This window comes from Geotrypetes seraphini, chromosome 5, assembly GCF_902459505.1.
Source record: "Geotrypetes seraphini chromosome 5, aGeoSer1.1, whole genome shotgun sequence".
NCBI classification, from domain to species: domain Eukaryota; kingdom Metazoa; phylum Chordata; class Amphibia; order Gymnophiona; family Dermophiidae; genus Geotrypetes; species Geotrypetes seraphini.
In genome coordinates, this window is record NC_047088.1 from 205,804,516 (window position 1) to 205,827,504 (window position 22,989).

At 43.0% G+C, this 22,989-nt stretch overlaps 1 protein-coding gene across 5 annotated transcripts in view; it reads right to left on the minus strand.

Annotated features, from left to right (window-relative positions):
- B3GALT1 (beta-1,3-galactosyltransferase 1) overlaps window positions 1-22,989 on the minus strand; it is a 464,138-nt gene that overhangs the window by 192,649 nt on the left and 248,500 nt on the right. For 4 of the 5 annotated variants that reach the window (XM_033946930.1, XM_033946929.1, XM_033946927.1 and 1 more), the window contains one exon: window positions 411-498. The gene's annotated coding sequence lies outside the window, so the exon portion shown is untranslated. Of the gene's footprint in view, window positions 1-410; window positions 499-11,295; window positions 11,440-22,989 lie in introns of those variants that run through there. The other variant, XM_033946931.1, reaches the window with a different exon arrangement.

The following is a 22,989-nucleotide window of genomic DNA, read 5'->3' on the forward strand; positions in this document are numbered from 1 at the left end:
TGATATTTCTGGGTCATCGACTGTAAAGTTCACCTGGTATTGTCCTAGGTTCCAAATGCTGAAGTTGCCGTCCAAGCTCACTCCAGCCTATCCAACCATCCTGTTTGCAGGATATCTACCATAATGTCTGGTCAGTAACATCCTCATGTTTCAAATTAGTAGAGTTCCCATTGATGCCCTCCCCAGCCCATCCTATACCAAATTACCACATATGGGATGCAGACCATGCAAGTCTGTCCAGTACCAGCCTTAGCTCTTTAATTTACATCCTTCATTTTCTAATTAGAGATCCTCTATGTTTATCCAACGCTTTTTTGAATTCCATCACCATTTTCATCTCCACCACGTTCCTCGGGAGGGCATTCCTGGCATCTACCACCCTTTCCATGAAAAATAATTTCACCACATACCTTGAAAGTGATCCAGTCCTCTTGAAAATATAGTGCAGAAATCATGTCTGGTGTTCTTTTTTTCATTTTATTCTTCGGTCACTGAAGACTTAAGTAAAAAAAAAAATATATATATATTTATAAAGTTTACATTTCATACACCTAGGGGCTCATAATAAAAAAAGTCTAAAAAGTGGCCTAAATGGCTACTTGCCCATAATCAAAGCTGGTTTTAGACGTATCTAAAACCAGCTTAGGCCTTTCCCCTGCCTCTAAACACACAGAGAGAAAAGAGGCATTTTTTAGAGGACGGGAAAGGGTGGGCGGTGGGCGGGAGGTGGGCCGACCTACACCTAGGCGTACAACACATATAACCAAAACATTTGACAGGTTGCCTAGTCGGCATTTATACGTTTTGACTTAGATCAAGCCCTCCTGGCCCGCGGCACCCCGACTACGTTCGGGGCATGAGGGGCTCCCTCTTGCCCCGATCGAGTCGGGAAGGTTTGGAGTGCCGCGGGGCAAGAGGGCTTGCGCTCCCTCTTGCCCTGATCATTGTTGGCGGGGCCAGGAGGGCTTGGGCTCTCTCCTGGCCCGATCGTTGTAGGGGGGGTGGGGGGTGGATTCTGTAACCGGTGTTGTTTTTGACAGACACCGGTTACAGAATCCAGCTTTTAGGCGAAGGACTGGCTCCTCCTTCGCCTAAAAGCCCTTGTTTTGGATGTTTGGGGCTTAGGCTTTTTTTAGGTTGATTATAGGGTATAAGTTTAAACGTTGTGGTGGTCTGTGCGTTTTCCCTGCTTCTACTTTTAACGTTTAAGGCCTTAGGCCAAAAGGGGACTTAGACATTTTTTTAAATTATGCCCCTTCTAGAGTTCACATCAAATCAGAAATCAGCCTAATATTAAAAGAAAAGGCAGTTATTTTCTAAAGAACTGTTTACTACTTCTACAAATCGAGAAAATGTATTCAGCAGCAAGCTTTGGAAAATATGGCCATTTTCAATAATATGAATATAGTCATTCTTTTGCTAAATTTATTCTACAGCCTTTCACACCATCCTGTATCCAAACTATGACTGTTTCTGACCATGACCAGCCATTAATAGACTGAGAATTAATGAAAAAAATTTTCAGGGAAAAAGGAATTTATTAGGTCAATAAAGTATGCTGTTCATCATAGTTTCAAGCCTCACGTTTTATTTACAATTGATATACTGCTAAGGGCAATTACCATCATAGAGGTTTATAATAAAATGTGAAAAAAAGAATATACAGCAGACTCTATGGGGATCATAATCGAAAGAGAAAAACGTCCAAAAACGGCCTAAGTCGGCACTTGGACGAACATTTCTAAAAAATGTGCACTTGCTGATAATAAAACCGGGTTTTGGACGTATTTCTAAATGACCTAGGCCTTCATAGTGCCGCTCAACGTCCAAAGCTAAAAGGGGCACTTCGGAAGGCGTGTCAAGGGCGAGAGTTGGGCGGGACGTGGGATGGCTTAGACTTAGTCGTACAGCATGTATAACCTAAAGTTTAACAACAGAGTCTAGACGGAACTTGGACGTTGTGATTTAGACCATGTAAAACATGGTCTGAGTCACAAAAACCCACCTAAACTCACCAGATAAGCACAGAAAACACATAACACAGACCCCCCCACAAACTACCCCAGTGATCACCAACTCCCCCCACCACTATAAATATTTTATTCACAACTTTAAATTTCAGCCTCCAGACAATCATCACCTGGCCGCCTGGCATAGGAAAGCCTAGTCGTCCAGCCCAGAGGCAACTTAAGTCGTCTTGGGGTTGGGTTAGGGACCCATGGAGAGGAGGACCCATGCCCATAAGCCCCTGTAATCACTGCATTGATACTTAAACATGTGCACTCCCCTATATACCCCCAAAATCCTTTTTTACTGGAATATAAGTGGCTCCTGCAGCCATAAGGGCTATTGGGGTGGTAGATAAGTGGGTCTAGGGAATTCTGGAGGTGGTTTGGGGGGCTCACCGTCACCTATAAGGGAGCTGCAGTGAGGAGAAGCCATGGCACCCTTTTTGTGAAGTTCACAGCAGTGCCCTGTAAGGTACCCCACTATTTAGGTGGCATGTCTGAGTGTGCAGGCCATCACTTTGCAGACCCCTCCCACGTCCAACAGGGCTTGTTCTAGGCGTTTTGGACTTGGACGGAAAGTTGGACGGAAATGTGGTATAAAGATGGAAGATTTAGTGGCTTGGACGATCAGATCGGCAGTACGTATAATTAGACGATTTTCGAAAGTAAAAAAAAGTTGAACGTATCTTTCGAAAATGTGTCTTAGGCTCTTAACTTTGGACGACTTGCGAGATGGACGTAAATGGACTTAGACGTCCCTTTCGATTATGCCCCTCCAAGTTCACTGAAATTTAACAAACCACAACTCTCAAGCAACCAGAAAAAAAATATCAAAGAAATACTGTAATACTTTAAATAAAAATGAAAATAAAATCAATTTCTGGTGGAAATTTAAGTGTAAACTTGGCATGCTACACACGAGTACACCCACGCTTTGCCTACCACATGTCTGGTAGTTTGTCTGGAACAGTTTATAGTATGGCATAGTATGGGGTATATTATTAATTAGGCCTATTTTTAATAATAACTTTCAAGCAACCAGAAATTACATTTATCCAGCATCTATCAATCCCCATGGGTGCTGGTTAACTTAGAGTCTACTGTACTCAAAAAACAATGTTAAAAATTACAGCATATAAGCAAAGAATAGCAAATGTATGTCTTCTTGCTTCAGATCAGAGCCCATCACATTGACTGCCACCACTAAAGAACTGTGTTATCAACAATCATTTTTTTTTTAAAATATCTATAAAAAGAAATATTTTAAAATCTTTTTTAAAGGTATGAAAGGTGAGATAGCTCAGCTACACCAAAAATGAGCTCATCTTGAATGTTGTCCTTGAAGATATATCTAAAAGGATGGAATTATCACATAATTTTTATGAGAATAATGCAAAATTCAGGGAGCCAAATAAGATATCAGCAGCCGAGAGAAGAAAGCTGCTAAACTGTATAGAGGAATCAATGACAGAATAGTGCACTGAAACTTAATTTATAAACGTGTAAGACTTAAACTAGCCACCAAATGATACATTTAGATAGAAAGTGTTAAGAAAACTACACTCAAGTTCCTCAGTTTGCCACACAGTTTTTGACGTATGGTAGCTGTCCTCATAGGCTCAACGAACACAAATCCCGTGTTAACACTGGGGTTGAAACTGCCCCTTTAGTCCGCCATTGGGCTTTAATGAATCATAAAATCACCGATCTTAAATGGCGCATCATTGACACTGTACACATCGGGTGGGAGGGAGGGAATTATGAACATAATCTAAACATCAAAGAGCTACGGTGGATGTTCAAACTTAATACTATGTATCCCCATGGTCTGAATCTGACCAGCGATTGGTTAACAGCAAGTATCTAATTCTGGGCTCTGTGTTAAAGGCTTTTTTCTAACGAGTTCATTGGCCAGTTTTGAGTCACATGACCAGGGTTTTTCAGGATTTAATAGCCTCATTTTCGCCGGTTTTTCACTTCCGGCTCAATACCTATGGATTTAGCGTTCTGCTAAAATATTCAACTGCTCTGGTAAGCTTGTTAGCATTTTTCAACTCTTCGATTTCGTAACCATTTTATTTTAATTTACTGGGTTATGTTTGAATTTTTGTGTGTTTTTCACAGCGTACTCCTTCCCCGACCCTGATGAAAAAATGAAACGCGTCGGTGGGGATTGAGCCAGACCCAGTTGCTACGTAAAATAAATAAGATAAGTAATTGCTACTTTTGCTACTATTGCAATTATATTATGAAAAACTAAGCACAAGCACTTTATAAGTTGTTTATTGATATACAAAAAAAGAAAAAAAACAAAATTACACGTTATCGGTTCCTATGAGGACAGCTACCATACGTCAAAAACTGTGTGGCAAACTGAGGAACTTGAGTGTAGTTTTCTTAACACTTTCTATCTAAATGTATCATTTGGTGGCTAGTTTAAGTCTTACACGTTTATAAACTGTATAGAGGAACATTTTCGAATGACGTCTAAATCTGAAATTAGACATTGTCCGGAAGACATCCAAAATCTAACAGCGATAGTCATAAGACACCTAAAATGTATGTCGTGTTTCAAAAATTTTTGGGAAATCGGCGTCTATATACAGTATCACTGTACGCTGTTAAATGTCATCATGCATTGGAAATACTCCATGAAAAAATGTCTGCTGTATTACTGGGTATGGAGAACATCAGTGACAACATCGATATGGAACCTTGGTGGCAAAATGACATTCTCACGACATGCTGAACTTGTATAAATAGTGCTATATGTGGAGCAACGTTTCTTTGTGGGAGTTAAGAGTTATAGAGAGGAGGATAGGTAGTGGAGGTACAGAGAGATAGAGACAGATAGAAACAGATAGCCAGCCCTGAAGGGGTGCTCCCGGCCTTGCCGTTCAGTCCCCCCACACCCCCGAAGGACCGCTCGCCCCACTGACCTTCCTTCACCACCTGTGAAGCAGCAAGCAGCAGGATCGCGAGGTAAGCTATCCCTGAGCTGCTTGGGCGCGGTCCCGCCCCTTCTCTGACGTTAGAGGAGGGGCGGGAACGCGGCGCAGGAAGCAGCGCAGGGATAGCTGACGTCGCGATCCTGCTGCGGCTGCTTCATAGGTGGTGCAGGAAGGTCAGTGGGGCGAGCGGTCCTTCGGGGGTGGTGGTGGTGGTGGGGACTGAACGGCAAGGCCGGGAGCATAGGTAGTGCTGCTTCATAGGTGGTGCGGGGAGGCCAGGGGGACGAGCGGTCCTTCGGGGTTGGGCGGGTGGGCAGGCAGGCAGGCATTCAAGGGGGAGGGGGTGACAGGCAGGCAGGCCTTCAAGGGGGGGACAGGCCTTTGGGGGGGGGGGAGGAGGCAGGCCTTCAAGGGGGGACAAGTCTACAAGGGGGGACAGGCCTACAAGGGGGTGGGCAGGCCTACAAGGGGGTGGGACAGGCCTTCAGGGGGGGTGCAGGCCTTCAGGGGGGGTGCAGGACTTCGGGGGGGGTGCAGGCCTAAAAGGGGGGGACAGGCTTTCAAGGGGGGACAGGCCTTCAAGGGGGGGACAGGCAGGCAGGCCTTCAAGGGGGGGACAGGCCTACAAAGGGGTGGGCAGGCCTACAAGGGGGTGGGACAGGCCTTCAGGGGGGGTGCAGGCCTTTAGGGGGGGTGCAGGACTTCGGGGGGGGTGCAGGCCTAAAAGGGGGGGGACAGGCTTTCAAGGGGGGACAGGCCTTCAAGGGGGGGACAGGCAGGCAGGCCTTCAAGGGGGGGACAGGCCTACAAAGGGGGGGACAGGCCTACAAGGGGGTGGGACAGGCCTTCAAGGGGGGGACAGGCCTTCAGGGGGGGACAGGCCTTCAGGGGGGGACAGGCCTTCGGGGGGGGTGCAGACCTTCAAGGGGGGGACAGGCCTTCAAGGGGGGGACAGGCAGGCAGGTCTTCAAGGTTGAGGGACAGGCCTACAAGGGGGTGGGCAGGCCTACAAGGGTGTTGGACAGGCCTTCAGGGGGGTGCAGGACTTCGGGGGGTGCAGGCCTTCAAGGGGGGGGACAGGCCTTCAAGGGGGGGACAGGCCTTCAAGGGGGGGACAGGCCTACAAGGGGGGGGACAGGCCTACAAGGGGGTGGGACAGGCCTTCAAGGGGGGGACAGGCAGGCAGGTCTTCAAGGTGGGGGGACAGGCCTACAAGGGGGAGGGACAGGCCTTCAAGGGGGGGGGACAGGCCTACAAGGGGGTGGGACATGCCTTCAAGGGGGGTGCAGGCCTTCAAGGGGGGACAGGCAGACCTTTAAGGGGGGACAGGCCTTTGGGGGGGACCCTGGTTTAGAAGTACACAGAGGGAAGGGGGTGTTCAAAGAGACGTGCATATGCCAAACTTTGGGGGGGGGGATGAAGAAATAATGGGTCTGAAAATAGAGGAGAGGGAGAGAAATGATGGACCATGGGATTTAGGGAGGGAAGGAACTGATAGGGAGAGAAATTGGACACAAGGGATGGTGTGGAGGAGGGATAGAGATACTGGATAGGAGGGTAATTGGGAAAAGAAAGGGAGAGATGGTGGACTCTGGGGTGGTGGGGAAGGAGGGAGAGATGCCGGATGAAAGGGTAGTTAAGAAAAGGTGGATCTGTGGAGGGAGATGAAAAAAAGGAAAGATACCAGACTTCCTGGGGAGGGAAGGGAAATGGAAAGGGAGGACAGAGTTGGCAGATGGATGGTTAGCACGCAGAAAGAAGAAAGAAGGAGACCCTGGCAAGCAAGTTATCAGAAGAAAACCAGAGCCTTGGACCAACAAGATTTGAAATATAACCAGACAACAAAAGGTAGAAAAATTAATTTTATTTTCTGTTTTGTGATTATAATATGTCAGATTTGAAATGTATATCCTGACAGAGCTGGTGTTGGACTGCAAACGTGAGCTAGGATTTAACAGAGAGAGGAAAAGTCCTTTTTGTTTCTTTATTTTATTTACACCACAGCGCCAGTGTGGTTAGGAGAAGCCAAAGGGGGTGAAAAAGCTATAAAACCCACCAGGAGTTTTGAAAAAAATCACCCAACTGGGCAGGAAAATCGAATTGAAAAACCAATTCAATAGGCTGAATCGAATCGAAAATTTTTTTCCTGAATCTGGCAGCATTAGTTTGCGCTACTGTCTTAGACTTTAGGACCTGGGATTGGGGAGAGATGGCATCCTCAGTACTTTATAATGCAAGTGAAACGAGGATTTGGTCAGACTTTTGAAGGGTCTGCAGAAAAAAAATATTGTATAGGCCGGGGACATGAAACAGCAGGAAATGGGAACTTTTCTTCCTTCTATTTTTGTGAATGGAAAGGCTGAGGATGTCAGAGAGTTCAGTTAAAATATGTGCTTTATAAGAAAATATAATAATGTGTTTTATAAAGTTTATAGCATAGCTGGCCTACCCAGTGAGGTGTTTCTAGTGGTGGTGGTGGCAGCGTGTCAATGTGTTGAGAGGAAGAGGTGGTCTGGGAAATTCTGCTGAGCAAACTCCGGGCCCATTTCCACCCCCCAGTTAGTCCACTCCACTCAACTGGTTCACACACTGAGTGGGTCATTGGGTGTTGTGTTGGGATCTCTTCCAGTGGTTTATCAGTATCTCCTTCTGGTCCAAGGAAGGAAACTTTGTTATCCTTAGCATTGACCTGCAGAATATGTTTGTAACAGCGCTGCTTGTGTGGCATTACGCTATGTAGTGATCGAAAGAAAAAAACAGACCTTTGCACATTTTTGCACTATATGGTGGGTGTATGAGGAGATTCACATTTCCTGCACAGCTAAGTCCATGTGAAGTTACCTTGTGCTGTATTTGACATCTAGCAAGGTCTCTGTTTGAAAGGAAAGATCTAAACTTAAAAATGAAGTGGCCAGAAGTTATGGTAAAAGCAGATAGTGTAGCTGGTTTTAAGAAAGATTTGGACAAATTCCTGGAGGAAAAGTCCATAATCTGTTATTAAGACATGGGGGAAGTGTCTGCTTGCCCTGGATCGGTAGCATGGAATGTTGCTACTCTTTGGGTTTTGACCAGGTATTAGTGTCCTGGATTGGCTACCATGAGAATGGGCTACTGGGCATGATGGACCATTGGTCTGACCCAGTTAGGCTATTCTTATGTTATGTTCTCATCTGTAGGGGCCTTTGTTTTCACTTCTTATTTTAATGTATTTTTTTCTGGGAACTTATCAGTATTTTTTATAATGGGAACAAAAATGGAAGAGAATTAATGTGTGTGGGATGAGGGGGTAACTAATTTCTTCAGCTAAATAATTCAATCCACTTCAAACAGACATAGGAGAACTCACGCACCATTCACACACCCTCCAACCAAAAACGTCAAAAGAAAAAAACTGTTCGACAACCTCCTAGCCATTCGAGCTGCAACACTCGACCCCCAACTTTACAACCAATTGACATCGACCACATACTGCAAAACCTTCAAAAAAAAATAAAAACCCTTCTATTCAAAAAACACATAAAACCGAATTAACACAATCAGAACTGTCCCAAGCATCACCTGCAACTACTCCATATGTACTTCTGATGTCATGACAATTCAGACATAATTTATGTTATGTTATGTTATGTTAGGAATATAAGAAAATTTTCACTGCCTGTTTCTATTCTGACCATTTATTCCGTTTCATGGTCATTACAAAAAATATTTTTTTACATAGGGGGGGGTGTGTGTCAAAAAATGATGGGCCCCGGGTGCCACATACCCTAGGTACGCCACTGAGTGTGAGAGAGAGTAGGTGAGGGTGAGAAGAAAGAGTGTGAGAGTAAGAGACAGTGGAAGAGGAGAGAGGGGGAGAGGAGAGGAGAGAGATAGAGAGAGGAGGAGGGAGAGAGGTACAGACAGAGAGGAATGAGAGAGGTGGAGCTAGAGGGACAAGATATAGGTAGGAGCATGTCTATGAGGAGGGAGCCCAACTACTCCCCCTTGGAAACTGAGGTTCTGGTGCTTGTGTGCCTCCGCTACAGGAGGCACATATTCAAATACCACCACCACCTGCCCCTCCTCAGTGCGACCATGAGGGTATGGGGAGCTATCCACAGCGACTTATACAGGTATGAAGCTCTGACCCCCAGGATCACTGCAATGCTCATATTCAATCTCCAGACACAGGCATGGTGTGGCTCCAACAATACATAGAACTGCTCATGTCCTAAGAAAAGAAAAATCACCTTTGTGCCAAGCACAATCCACACAATGAGACATGAGGAGCTTACAAGGTTGCACCACCTGTGCCCTGTTAACACGAGGAGTCCCACAGATGTAAAAATCCTTCCTTTCCCCCCTCCTGCCCCATGTCTACATCATCAGAGCAACTTTGGGGCTAGCTACTAAAGTACAGTGAGCCACCCTAAACCACACCTGCCTGTCCTCAATGACCATCCGCACCTACTCCCAACAGTGCAAATGCTTCACACAGAGGCCACCAGGCTATCTTCAGTCCCCACGCCCACCACAGCTCACAACCCAACTGGGCCGTGTTGGCCATTCCCTCCTTGCATGCAGACTGTTGCCATCTGTCTAGGCCAAATGAGAAGCATTGCACATCATGTCTCAATAAACAATCATGTATGTGAAGCCAAGAAGGCTCTTCACTTGACCCCATTCTCCAACAGCCTGTGTCTTGCAGGTGCTTTGGGTGCACCGTGACCTCCAGTTGCTGTGGTGTCTTCTACAGGTGCATGCACCGGGAGGATCTGAACCTCATTAGGTCCATGAGACTGTGCCTCAGGGCTGAACATAATTATCCTCGATAGCAACTCTGCAACCTCTGTCCCTCATTATGTTCTCAGTGTGCCGTGCCCCTCCTTTCAATGTTCAGAGTCTAACCTGAGTGTCAGCATGGCAGGGCACATGGCTCATGGGGGCAACAGTGTGTGGGAGGCTGTGGCAGCTGATTGGCCCCACACCTATGCAACTGGTATGCCCCTGTACCTGTCAGTGGGCGACACCTCTCCCCCTCCCTCAATAGTGTGCACACCTTCACCCAACACCTCTGTGTCTCTAACAGCCCTACCGCATTCTTTCTGTCTTTCTTCATCTTGAAGTGTTTCTGTCAGGCACCTTGGCATCTGAGGGACGCAGTTCACCTTCACATTTGCCTCTTTCAGGTATCTATGTAGGGGAAGACATCCTTGGGGTACATGACACTGGCACTGCTTCTCAGCTGAGAGGACTGGAAAGAAGGGGCAAGGACAGGAATGCTTATGAGCTGTGGTAGGCTAGATAGATGGCCAGGAACCACATCTGCTCCCCTTTCCCCATGCAGATGATGACAACTCATAGCTGGAACTTTGAACCAGTGACCTGTCCACAGACCCAACCTGCAGCAGCGGATGCGGGGGCAGAGACTTCTCCAGCAACTGTAGGCAAGCCAGGCACAAAGGAAGGGCAGGAGCTCTGTGGAGCATCTGTAGAAAATGAAGAAGCAGGTGTCATGGGAAGGCCAACCAGCTAGAGAAACAGCAGCAGCACCTTGCTCACTAAGGTCTCAGATCAAGGTAGGGAGCTGGATGAGGCAAATGGTAGCTTATCTGCATGGCCCAGAAGCTCCTAGGCCACAACCTGTCCCTGGCTGACTTCAGGAAGCAGAAGCTTGAGCTCCTGCGTCAGGGGTTAGACATCTAGACAACAAAATGAGTTGCAGCAGAGGCTCCTCCAGGCAACTGAGCAGATGAATGAGGGTGGTGCTGTGTGCTGCGACTATGCACTGATATGCAGGACCTTACTGCAGCAGTGGAGGACAACCAGCTTCCTACTGAGCAGCCACCCACACCATTTGCCTTCAACATCTTCAAAGGGACATCACCCCTCCAAACAGGGCTGGGTGGGTTGGGGCAAATGCCATGCCAGCCATCAGCAGGGGATGTTAGGTGGCCCAGTTCAGCAAGGCAGTCCACACTGCAGCAGCACCTGGCCCCTGCAGGACCAGTAACAGCACAGGAGATGATGGGGACTCAGAGAGTGGCTCTGATGCTGGAGAATCAGTCTGCTCAGCTTCTGCAGTGACACAGGAGAGATCAGGGAGAAGCCAAGATGTGTGGGGGGGGGGGAGGGGAGTAGGCAGAGAGCCCCAGATGTGGGTCTCTGTGTGTTGGGTGGAGGAACAGTGTGTGCCTGGGGGACAGAGGGAGGATGTGTGTGTTGGGAGAACGGGTGAGAGTGAGTAGGTATGCTGGGTGTGCTCTGCTGAGGGGGTGGTGGGGTTTGAGTGGTGTCATGCACAAATAAAACTGTTCACTCACATCTACATGAAGTTGGTCTGTATTAGGCGTTACCTGGCATGGACACCCTGCTGGAATGCACCCTGATCAGCTCTGTGGGTGATCCTGTCCGTCTCCTCCCCCTTCTTGATTAAACTCTGGAATTTGTTGCTGGAGAATGTGGTAAGATCAGTTTGCTCAGTGGGGTTTAAAAAAGGTCTGGATAATTTCCTAAAAGAGAAGTCCATAGGCAATTATTGAGATGGCTTGGGGATAGCCACTATTTATTCCTAGGATAAGCAGCATAAAATCTGTTTTACTATTTGGGATCTAGCTAGGTACTTGGGACCTGGTCTGGCCACTGTTGGAAACAGGAGACTGGACTTGATGCCCCTTAAGTCTGTCCCAGTATGGCAATTCTTATGTTCATATATGTTTTAAGTTTCACATTTTAAGTTTAATAAGGATTGATATATTGCCCAATGATTCAGCTTTCATCGTTTATCAATTTAAGACTGCTACTTCAAAAATGATCACAGGGGATTTACACATAAAATGACACCATAAAATGATAGAATCCCCCCCCCCCCATCACCACACACACAAACTAGAGCAATACATATTCCCAGCTTCTGAAATACAAGATCTGGGTTGAGGAAGATGTGAACAGTGCAGGGGCCCCAGAAATGGAGATAATGGTCCCCAAAGCTACAAAGTATACAGTTACATTTTACTTTCAGTTCCTGCACCGATTCTTAAGGAAACATATATGAGGACTTTGAAAACAGGCCTGGGCACAAAGTATGAACATGCTTTTTGTGCAGGTTGAGTTTTTCTGTAAAAAAAAAATCATCTTTTTAAGGAAAGATTCATAGCAACAGTAGCTAATGCAGGATACAGAAACAAAATATTTACTTTCATAGATTTGAAATGGCTGCTTTGAATAAATAGGTATATTTGTGTATTGGAATTTTAAAATCACTTAACAATTTGTAGATTGCAATTTAATGGTCCTATTCATTGAAGTTTTATGCAATATTGTTCTCATGGGAATAATCTTTAATGAAGAGGGCTTGAAATGTTGCATTTTAAGAGATGCTAATGCTATTTGCTTTGGATTGTTTTGCCAGAACTTGCTGAAGCAGTGAAATACTTCACAATTTATGAGTACTGCTTACCGTGTTGAAGTTTATTGATGAATAAGCTAAAAAAAAACTTTAAGTTAATTTAGTGGAAAAGCTTCAGCAGTACAGGAAAAATGGTTTAGAAAAGCTGTAGGTTGGACCAGCCACATGATTCTTGCCTTAGGGATCTAGGCAGGCCTGGACACAGCACAGAGGTGAATGAGCTCAGGTGCAGGGAGGGTTAAAAGATAGGTATCACTAGAGCTGGCATCTTTTAACATCCACTATAGTAGAGTCCCCTAATGGGAAGGAAATCACAAATATCTATTATCTGAATAATCCCATATATATAAGAGAAGGTGTATGACACCAGTAGTTAGACTATATTTAGGAAGAGACCTCAGTAACGGAGCCCACGCACAGTCGTTTTTCATAGACCGAGAAATTCAACGTGGTCACATGCTCCTTTGCTCCAATCATCGGTCTCCTTCCCAAGTGTATTCTATCCTATATTCTAAATGTGCTATAAATATTTTAAAGAGAATGTGGCTATTTATTTTTTATTATTTGTATTTTATTTTTTATTTTTTCTTCCTAATAAAACATCTTACTAATTCTTACTTTAAAATGATCGTAATTCCTCTATTATGATAAATCCGGTGTCTACACTCATTCATTGAAGACCAAACTGACATAACTTATGCACTTCTAATTTTAAGTTGTTATTAAGCATTCAAATGAAGGAACAAGTGCTTAGCAATAATGTTTTTGAAAAAAGTACTTAGCTTTCATTTTTTAGCAGCGCTCGTATATCGTGCAATACCAACGTGGCCAACGTTTCGTAGACCTGAATTTTTGTCTACTGCTTCAGGGCCATTTCTCACGTGTAACAAGCTGTTGTTTAAAGTACACTATCAGTGAAGAGTACCAACTGTTACTGTCCTAGGCGTACCACCCAGGAAGAAAAAAGAAACAGATAAGAAAAGAATAAAGGCATAAAAAGGTTTAACTTGATATAGTGTAACATACAGCTTTATAAAAAAAAAAAAAAGAAAAGAATGTAAACTTATAGAAAACCGGTTCTTCAGGTGTAAGCTGAAGTTTGTACACATAAGAACATAAGAATAGCCTTACTGAATCAGACCTGCCGGTACTGTCAGGGTTCGGGGGTAGATTGTGATTACGGCAGGAGAGATTAGGTATCTTTCCTGGCGCGTTTTGTGGAAGCTCAGAGGGGATCGCGAACGTGGCAGGAGAGATTAGGCATCTCTCCTGCAGCGATCGTTGGGGGGTGGGGGATTCTTTAACCAGTGTTGTTTTTGACAGACGCCAGTTACAGAATCCAGCTTTTAGAGAAAGGACTGGCCCCTCCTTCGCCTAAAAGGTCTTGTTTTGGGCATTTGGGACATGGGCAATTTTTTGGGTTGATAATGTGTTCTAATTTAGACGTAGTGGTGGTCTGGGCGATTAAACTGCTGAATGTAAAGGTAGCCAATATCACAGCCTAATGTTTGTGTGTTTTTCTAGTGACCTCGACCCTGAAGAAAAGTTTCTAACATTGAAACATGCATGTCGGGAGAGGTATTAGGATGACCTGATCACTATTAAGATAAGTGAGGTTCCTCTGTTTAATTGAAGTAATATTAATATGATGATTAAAAAGAAATGACGATTTTATATATCCAAAGAAAAAGTTAAAAAGAATAAGAAGTTAAAAAGAGTAAATAAAGATAGGACTGACAAAGAGTTTAGCAACTGAGGTGGTGTGGTACCCGGTTGCAGTCAGAAGGTCCATACAAATAATATAAACAATAAAATACAGGATTGTATGGATAAGTGATCCACAACTTTAGTGGATTTGCTGGCAGCTTAGTTCCTAAGAGACTTAGAATTGAACAAAGAATGTAAATGTAGGCTATTCTAAAAAAAAAAAAAACAACCCTCATTTTGGACGTTTTTTTTGTTTTGTTTTTTTTTAGAACGGACATTTTCCCTGCTGCTACTTTCAGCATTCAGGGCCTTAGGCCAAAAGGTGACTTAGATGGGTTTTTTTTATTATGCCCCTCCACGCTATTTAGATGGTTTAATTTACATTGTGTTGACATCATAAGCAAGGCTGCATTTTTATTTAAATTTTTAATTGTGATTAATTATGCAAATAAATCTTTTTAATAGTGATTAATCATACAATTAAAGGGTTTTTATTTATTTATTTCCATTGCAGCTCCTCTTGTTTCTCCCATTCTCCTTTCTTTTTATTTTAAGGCAATGTATCCCTCTCATTTCCCTTTTGTAGAATGTTTTATCTGTAACACTGTGTAGTCTGTCTTTTTATTACCCCATTTTACTTATATTTTAAATTTTGTACAATGTAAACCACTTTGGTAATTAAAGCTAAATAAATTTGCAACCTGAAGTCACTTAACCCTCCAGGTACAAAATACATACCTGTATATAATATGTAAACTGCTTTGATTGCAACCAAAGAAAGGAGGTATATCAAATCTCATTCTCCTTCCCATTCCTTAAAGGACTGATAATCTCTCTCCCACTCCCAGATTCAACATTTTTTTTTTCTCTCTCTTTTCCCTGGGGTCCATGATCTCTCTTCCCTTCCTTCCTTCCTCCATCACTCCCAGTGTCCAGCAAATTTCCCTCCCTCCTCTCTACCCTCTTGAACAGCAACATAAACTTGGTGGTGAGCAGCACCAAGCTCTTCTCGTGGCTGCTGCAGTTCATCACCTTGGCCATGGCTTCCACTGGTGTTTCCTCCAGTTCTGCTTGTAAGTCTGCAGCTCATTGCTCTACACCCAGGTGAGGTTTCCCTCTTCTGTGAATTCCAATCCCCTCCCCCCAGCATCCACAACAAGGACCTGGGGCAATCTGGAATCCCGCACACCTACCATAAACACAAAAGACAGTCCCACAGAAATGCACGCACACAAGCTGTGCACGGATACAATTCTGATTCTCTTTTTTATTCTGGTAAAATCAGATTCTCACACAAAAAGAAAAAGAATGGTATACATGCAGTTAGTAAGAATAGTCTTAAACACAAAAAAATTATGATAAAGCACACAAACTACCAAAGCTGACAGAGGCACATATATAGGCAGAGAGAGAGAGAGAGATGGGAGTCTGTGTAGCTGGCATGGACAATAAAGCACACAATACCAGCTGGTCAGAGCTCATATTTTATAGATCCTGCTCTAACAGGGACTAAATGAAAAAATGCATATTCATTAGCTTTGATTACCTAAAGGTCAAGTAGTAAACTGTTTTCTTAATTCTTTTGATCTCTTTCATGCCCCAATTCTTTCATCTGAAATGTACAGTATCATTCTCTTTCTGCAAGTAACAAAATATATACTATAAACTAGCCCCTCTACTTGAATGGTGATGATGTATTACTTCTTATGTTCCTAAATAAACCTACTGCTGCTGCAGGAACCAACAGAAGGCTATCTTTAAAGTAGAGTAGATTGGTGGGGGAAAGATGCTGGATTGTGCCAAGGACAGGAGTTGGGAGCGGAAAAGCACAGAAGAGATGTTTAGAGGAGAGAGGAGATGGTGCAACATTATTAATTTTTAAATCAGGATTAATAATTAATGCATTAATTACAGAGTAAACTGTGATTAACTTGTAAGTAGCATTCCTTATGTGTGGGCGAGCGTTGTCATGAAGAATGAGTGGCCCAGTCAAGACACTTCTTCTACATGGAATTTTGTCTGTGATGATGATGCCTTCATGATCATAAGCAAAAATCAACATTTGGTTGACTTTTGATTGAGCTTGTCAAAATTTTTTTGGTCGTGGGAAAGATGGAGCTCTCCACTCGCCATTGAAAAACTACGCGACAATAGTTGGGAGGTGTTACGTCATGCTCCCTACAGTCCAGATATGAGTCCACCAGACTTCGACCTTTTTCCAAAGTTGAAACAACCTATGTGTGGACATCGTTTTGCATCTCTGGAAGAGCTTTCTTCTGCCGGTACCCGAGCCTTTCGGCAACTGAACAAAAATGGAGTCTTGGATGGAATAATGAAGTTTCCCGGACATTGGGACTCAGTCATTGCAAAGCAGGGAGATTATATTGAAGGACTGTAAAGAAATACTTGAAAAAAATAAAATGTAAATTAAAAAAATTAGTGTGCATTATTTATGAAATGACCCTCGTATATAGTACAGTAGACTTTCTTTTAACGGGAACTCAATTAACCAGAACTCTCTAGCAACCAGAAAAAAAAAATAAGAAATATTGTAATACTTTTTAAAAAATTAAAATAAAATCAATTTCTGGTGGAAATTTAAGTGTAAACTTTTAAACACAACCTGAGTTCACCCACACTTTGCCTACCACATGTCCGGTAGTTTGTCTAAACCGTTTATGGTATGGCATATTATGGGTTACAGTATTAGTTAGGCCTATTTTTAATAGTAACTCTTAAGCAACCATACACTACATTTATCCGGCATCTAGCAATCCCCATGGGTGCCGGTTAACTGAGAGTCTACTGTATAAAGGTCCCCATACTTATTTAAGCAGCGTTACAGAAGCACTATTCTGCATCCACATGGGTGGACAATGAGCAGGGCTCCTACTTACATGCATATTTTCTGTTCTTCCTCTCTAAATAGTGGACCGTATGTTAGAAGGCAGGTAGCAATGTTTTTTCTTTTTTTGTTTGTGCTTTCTATTTTCTTTTTCAGTATTAATATCTTCATCTGTTTTTGTTACAAGAATTTGTTTTTGGGATCTATAATAATTTCTATAAATAAAATGTTACAAAAATGTTTAAAAAAACACAGTTTACGAAGAAGTTTTCCAAAGATAAAGGTGAAAGAAAGTTGTTAGGGAGTTAGGGCTGGATTCTCTAACTGGCGCCAATATCAGCGGCCACTGATCACATGTCAATCATGTATCAGCACCGGTTTCAGAATCACACCTACGGGAAAGATAGGTACCGGAAATGTAGGCCAGGGTTTTCCAGGCCTAATTTCCAGCACCTATCTTTGCGTGAATCGTGCCTACATAGGTGCTTTAGGTCACCTAATACCACTTCCGGCATTGACCAAGCTTACTTTGGCATTTGGCGACCTAAAGTGTCTACTTAAGTGTGATTCTGGTGCTTCAACCTCGCTGTTTTTTTTGCTGTTTCTAACAGCATTGTTCAATTAACTTAGGCGTCTTAGTCTCTGGAAAATCAATTTAAACATCTTATTAGGTTGTGCATTAGTAACAGAGATGCATTTGATGTAATGAAAAACCTACATCAGCCATAGTGGTTGGCCTGTTCGGTCTTTTACCTCATATAAAGCCAATCTTTTCGGGGACATCATCAATAAGATGAAAAGGCTAGAACCAGAGCCTTAACATTTTTTTCCTACTATCAATTACCTACCACAAACCATTAACGTATGAGGTCACAGTACCAACCAAGGTAATGTCCTTATTGTGTATAACTCAAATTAATTAAGAGCTACAGAAAACTGTTGTGTAATGTAAATATTCAGTTTAAGACTGCATTCTATGAAATTGATGATAATACACGATTGCCTATGAGGTGATTAAGTAGGGCTATATTGATCATAACTTCCACATATGCATACCTAAAATTATGGTTATTGGAGATGCAATACAACAATAATTCATTAGTATACACAATTATTAAACCATAAACTATTTTCCAATAAAGTATAAAACTCAAACCCTAATTGAAATTGCTGGTTTAGCATAAATCTGACATGCCTTCATTCTTTAATATAGTGGAATGGATAAGCTTTCTGTTGAGCTATTAATTGATACTGACAAGCAATAATTACTGGATTGAAACTGCAATTATGAGCAGCAATTAATCACATTAACTGTCACTCCTGGTGTCAAAGAAGATGCAATGAATTTCTAAACACTGAGAAAAAAATTGTGTGTGTGTGTGGGGGGGGGGGGGAAGGGGGTAATTTTTTAAAAGATTTTTCTGTTTGTAAAACCAGTTTTACATGAAGAAAAGAGTTTTAAAAAATAGCACAATATAATCTGTGTATAAAAATTACATGCAGGTAAATTGTGTTCCTACCAGCGCTAATGACTTCTCTGCTAAAAAGCAGCCAGATGGTAAAAATCCTGCATTAACTACCTAACACAGAAGTAGACAGGTGTTGGATGTAACATAGTGGACACATGACTTAGAGGGGCCGTGGGGGACATTTTGAGGCTGGACCTGCTAAGGGCAGTTGCACTGAGAGTGGGCATTAATCCTGCCTATATAACCCCCTGGATTGCCAGGGAGATTCAAGATAGGCCTTGTAGAACCAAGGATAGAGCTGTATGTGGGGGAGAGGGAGGGAGATCAAGATTAGGGCTTGAGTTGTCTGAGAGGACAAGAAGAGGGGTATTAGAACCGGGGCTTAAATTGGCTGTGGAAGGGGGAGGAGGGTCAGTACCAGGACATGAGCTGCATGCAGGGAAGGGAGAAAATCGGGACTTGAACTGTTTGGGGAGGGGGATTGGGACTGAGAGTTGACCTGTCTGCAGGAGGGGCGGGGGGGAGAGTGTATTGGAGGAACAGAGGGCACATATTTCTACTTTTGTTGAGTCTTGGTTGAATATTGGATGGCACCCGTGTGAGATCCAGAGGCCAGCAAATATAGCATTAGCCCTGGATATTCCAGAGCCTGAACATGGCCCAGCATTGAATATCCAGGGCTAATTTAACCAGCAATGGTCAGCATTTAAAAAATTGCTGATCACCACTGGCTGTATATTGATCGGATTCTAAACTAAGGGATGGACTTTCAAAGGCAGAGGTGCTACTAACAAGAGATGTGCTTATGAAATAACATTCAGTACAGCTGAATACTTCCTCTGACTGCCTTGGCTCTATCCAGACAGTGCCAGGGTAGTGTATGGATGGAGCTTATCAGAGCTGGAGGTTACTGGGTTACCAACCATATTCAGACCACCAACCAATAATCTAACCAGATAAAATTCAGTTAGCCATCCAATTAGCAGTCTGAATATTTTTCTACCTCACTACATTATGGGGAAAATTGATGCAACTTGTTGGCTTAATAACGGCAAATAATATCTATTCCATTCCAAGGTAGATGAAGAAAAGATATACCGGTATTCCAGGGTTAAATTTATATCAGGTCCCCTATGTGGAAAGTACAAAAATTTGCCTGTTTTATAGATGCAACCTAAACACCGTTATGTCTTAAAAAATACACATAGAAAATCATATCCACAAATTTATAGTTGCTCTAAATCTATAAATATGTCCATGTACTCTATGTGTGTACTTATGTATTTTGTAAAATATACAATGCAACTCTACTCCAGCCCCACTACCACCATGTGCCTAGGAGCACCTATATATGGCATGGGCATAAGTATGTGTTATTCTGTTGGCACACCTATTTCTACAGGTATATACAACCGTACTGTTTATTAAAAGTCTGTACCTGGAAGACCAAGCTTCGTTCGGGGAAGTAGTGTTAATGATAATGATGGTGTTCTTGTTTTAGTTTTATATTGTTACTATTGCACTGTAGTGTTTAAGTTTTCGTTATTTTCTGGGTGAGAACTAAAGCACTCAAGTCGTTGTGATGTTTCAGTTCTTCTTTTTATTTCTTGAATTTGATCACGTGTTTGTTCCAATTCATATTCTTTGAAAGTATTAATAAAGTTTGACAATTTTCAATACCTTTAGCTTTTTTACATGATCTTGTAAGTAGTGTTGTAGGTTGTTTTTCATGTAAAGGAAGATGAGGTGGTTTTAAATTTTTAAATTGTTGTATATTTATTTCTTTGAGTTGGTCCTCTAATGATATAATCTTTTTCTTATTAAAGTTGAAATGTTGCATTTTTTTGTGGAATCCAGGAGATGTTTGTGAAGAGTAGTAAGTAGAAGTAATAAATGTTCTACAAAATAATAAACAGGTGTGTAATGGGTTTAACTTGGATGTAGAGATTTTAAATGTTTTAAGAATGATACGTAGGTCTGTAGAGTACTAACTAAACTTTGATGGAAGTTATTAAAAACCAATTAAAAACTTTATTAGGCAGTAGGCACCTAGCTCGGTAGGCACATACCACCCTCACCCCTAACCATGCCTACTTTTCTTATAGGCACCTACAGGAAAAGTAGGCATTGTTATAAGCGAAGTTTGAGCACTGGATGAGTTAGACAACGGGGCGTCTATGTTAGAAATCCCTGGCTTAATATACAGGCGTCTAACATTATGACGCCTACCGGAGCCTAAGTTGAGTTAGGTACCGCTATGCGCGATTCTACAGAAGGTGCCTAATTTTGATTGACATGTTATTGATGCTGCTTTGCTAAGTGCCTACTGATTTAGACACCATTTATAGAATCTGGCACTTTACGACAACTGAGCAGAGATAGAGGGAAGATACAAACAATCATTCTTCATTAGCAGGTTCGTTTGGAATGGGCAGACTTGGTGGGCTATAGCCCTTTTCTGCCACCATGTTTCTATGTTTAAAGTGCCATGTCAGTATTCAAAAGAGAGGTACACTTCTCCCTCCGTATTCGCTGTGATAGGGGATTAACAGAACCGCAAATACAGAAAAACCGCGAATAACTTTTTCATATGTTATTTGCTGTTTTCTATTAAAAACCATCGTGAATATAGTGAAACCGTGAATAACATGGTGGGAGACCTGGTCTGTTCCTGAAGGAGAGGCAAAACACGGTGAAGAAAGTGCTGGGAATCAGCGATTTTCTCTGTAAATGCTTGGAATCAGCGATTTCTCTATGCAAGCTGACATAATTTGGGGGGAGGAGCCAGCAAGCTAAAAACCATGAATAATCAAAACCGCGAATGCTGAAACTGTGAATATGGAGGGAGAAGTGTAACACTTTCCATTACCAAGCTTTACTATGTCAATTGCTGCAGCAAAACAATTAAGGGCCCTTTATCAAAAATATGTTACGAGGCTCATATTAAAATTAATGAGCAACAATTTTTTTAAAAATCAGAATTTATTAATGTAGGAAAAACATGTACATCATCTTAATGTACAGACTTTTCTTCACTTTTCAACATAGTCGCTGTTGCACAAATTTTTTCCCATCGTTCTGCAAGCTTGAAAATTCCTTTGTGGTAGAACTCCATTCCGAGCTGCCTGAAGACACAGACATACTGCTTTCTGGACGACCTCCACCATCTCATAATGTTGGCCTCACATCTGTTCCTTCACAAAACTGAAAAGATGGTAGTCAGAGGGTGCCTGGTTGAGACTGTAGGCAGGGTGTAGAAAATCAACTCATTCATTTCAATATCTCTGAAGAAGGTTTTGAGTGATGGGTTTTCTCTGAACTTTGTGGTTTGCAGTCAACAAACATAGGACCCAGCGGGCACAAACTTTTAGAAAGCCTAAGCTTTCAATCATTTCCAGCACTGCATTGTGTCCTATTCACATCCCATGGGGGGTGGCCTAAGGGGTCAGGCCTAAGATTCTGGTTGGCCCAGGAGCCTAAGGCCTCTCCTATGGGAGGGACCTTAGGCGCCTGGGCCAATCAGGGCCTTAGGCTCCTCCCCAGTGCATCCCATGAAGCACGGGAAGAGGAAGGCACATCATTTGGGTGGAGGCAGCCTGCCAGCCGGAAGCAGGAAGGATCCCTTTGGCAGGCCAACTAGAAAAGATAGGGGGGGTTCGGTTGGGTTAGGGGATGGTCTGACTGGGCTAGGAGGGGGGATGTCCGGCTGGGCTAGGGGGTGGTCAGGTGGGATGGGGGGTCCAGCGGATGTCTACCTTTGTGGGGGGTAGTGGGGTGTCCGGCAGGAGGGATTGGGCATACTATCTGCCAGTGATCTTTGCGGACGGGGTGCAGGGTGTTGATCAGGAGGGACTGGCATCCCTCCTGCCAGTAGTCTTCATGGGGGGGGGAGGAGGGGGTGTCACTGCCACTAAACTGATTATGGCAGGGAGATTTCTTTGCCGCAATCAGATCAATGGATTCGGCATTTATTCCAGTTGTAACTTCGTCTAAGCCACAATGTATAAGTGTCATCCAGACAGCCTTGTAAAACTTTTGATTATTGCTGCCTACCTCCCAAACTATCCAGTCCTCCAAAAACGCCCCTTTGAGCTCTGGGCGCACAGCAGGATTCAGAGGTCTAAAAAGTCTCTGAATAAGTCCAAACACCTGTTTTGAAATTATCGGTACTTAGATGACCTGTATTTTAGGTCATCCAAGTACCGACTCAGGCCGGTTTTTGGACGTATTTTTGTTTTGATTATGAACCCCCTAGCCTCCAAGTAAGATCTGTGATTTTGAAAAATGTATAAAGTTTCCAGGTTTATTAAGGACTTTCTATCCCAACCATGAAGTAGATGCTTGAATGGCTTACACTCTATAATAAGGCAGGAAGAGATGAGACTTAAACATCAACAGGGGAGGAACTACAATTTCAGAAAGAAAAGCAGAGAGAGAAATACATAAGGATGACTCTTACATAGCTCTATCTTGCACTCAACAGGACACGCAACAAAATATAGCTGCCTCCACAAAAAATAAAAAAGATCAAGAGATCGGATATAAGCATCTGTGAAGAGAAATGTTTTTAGATCAATCTTGAATTGTTGGGATGTTTAAAGTCTCGGTTGTAGTGGCAAAT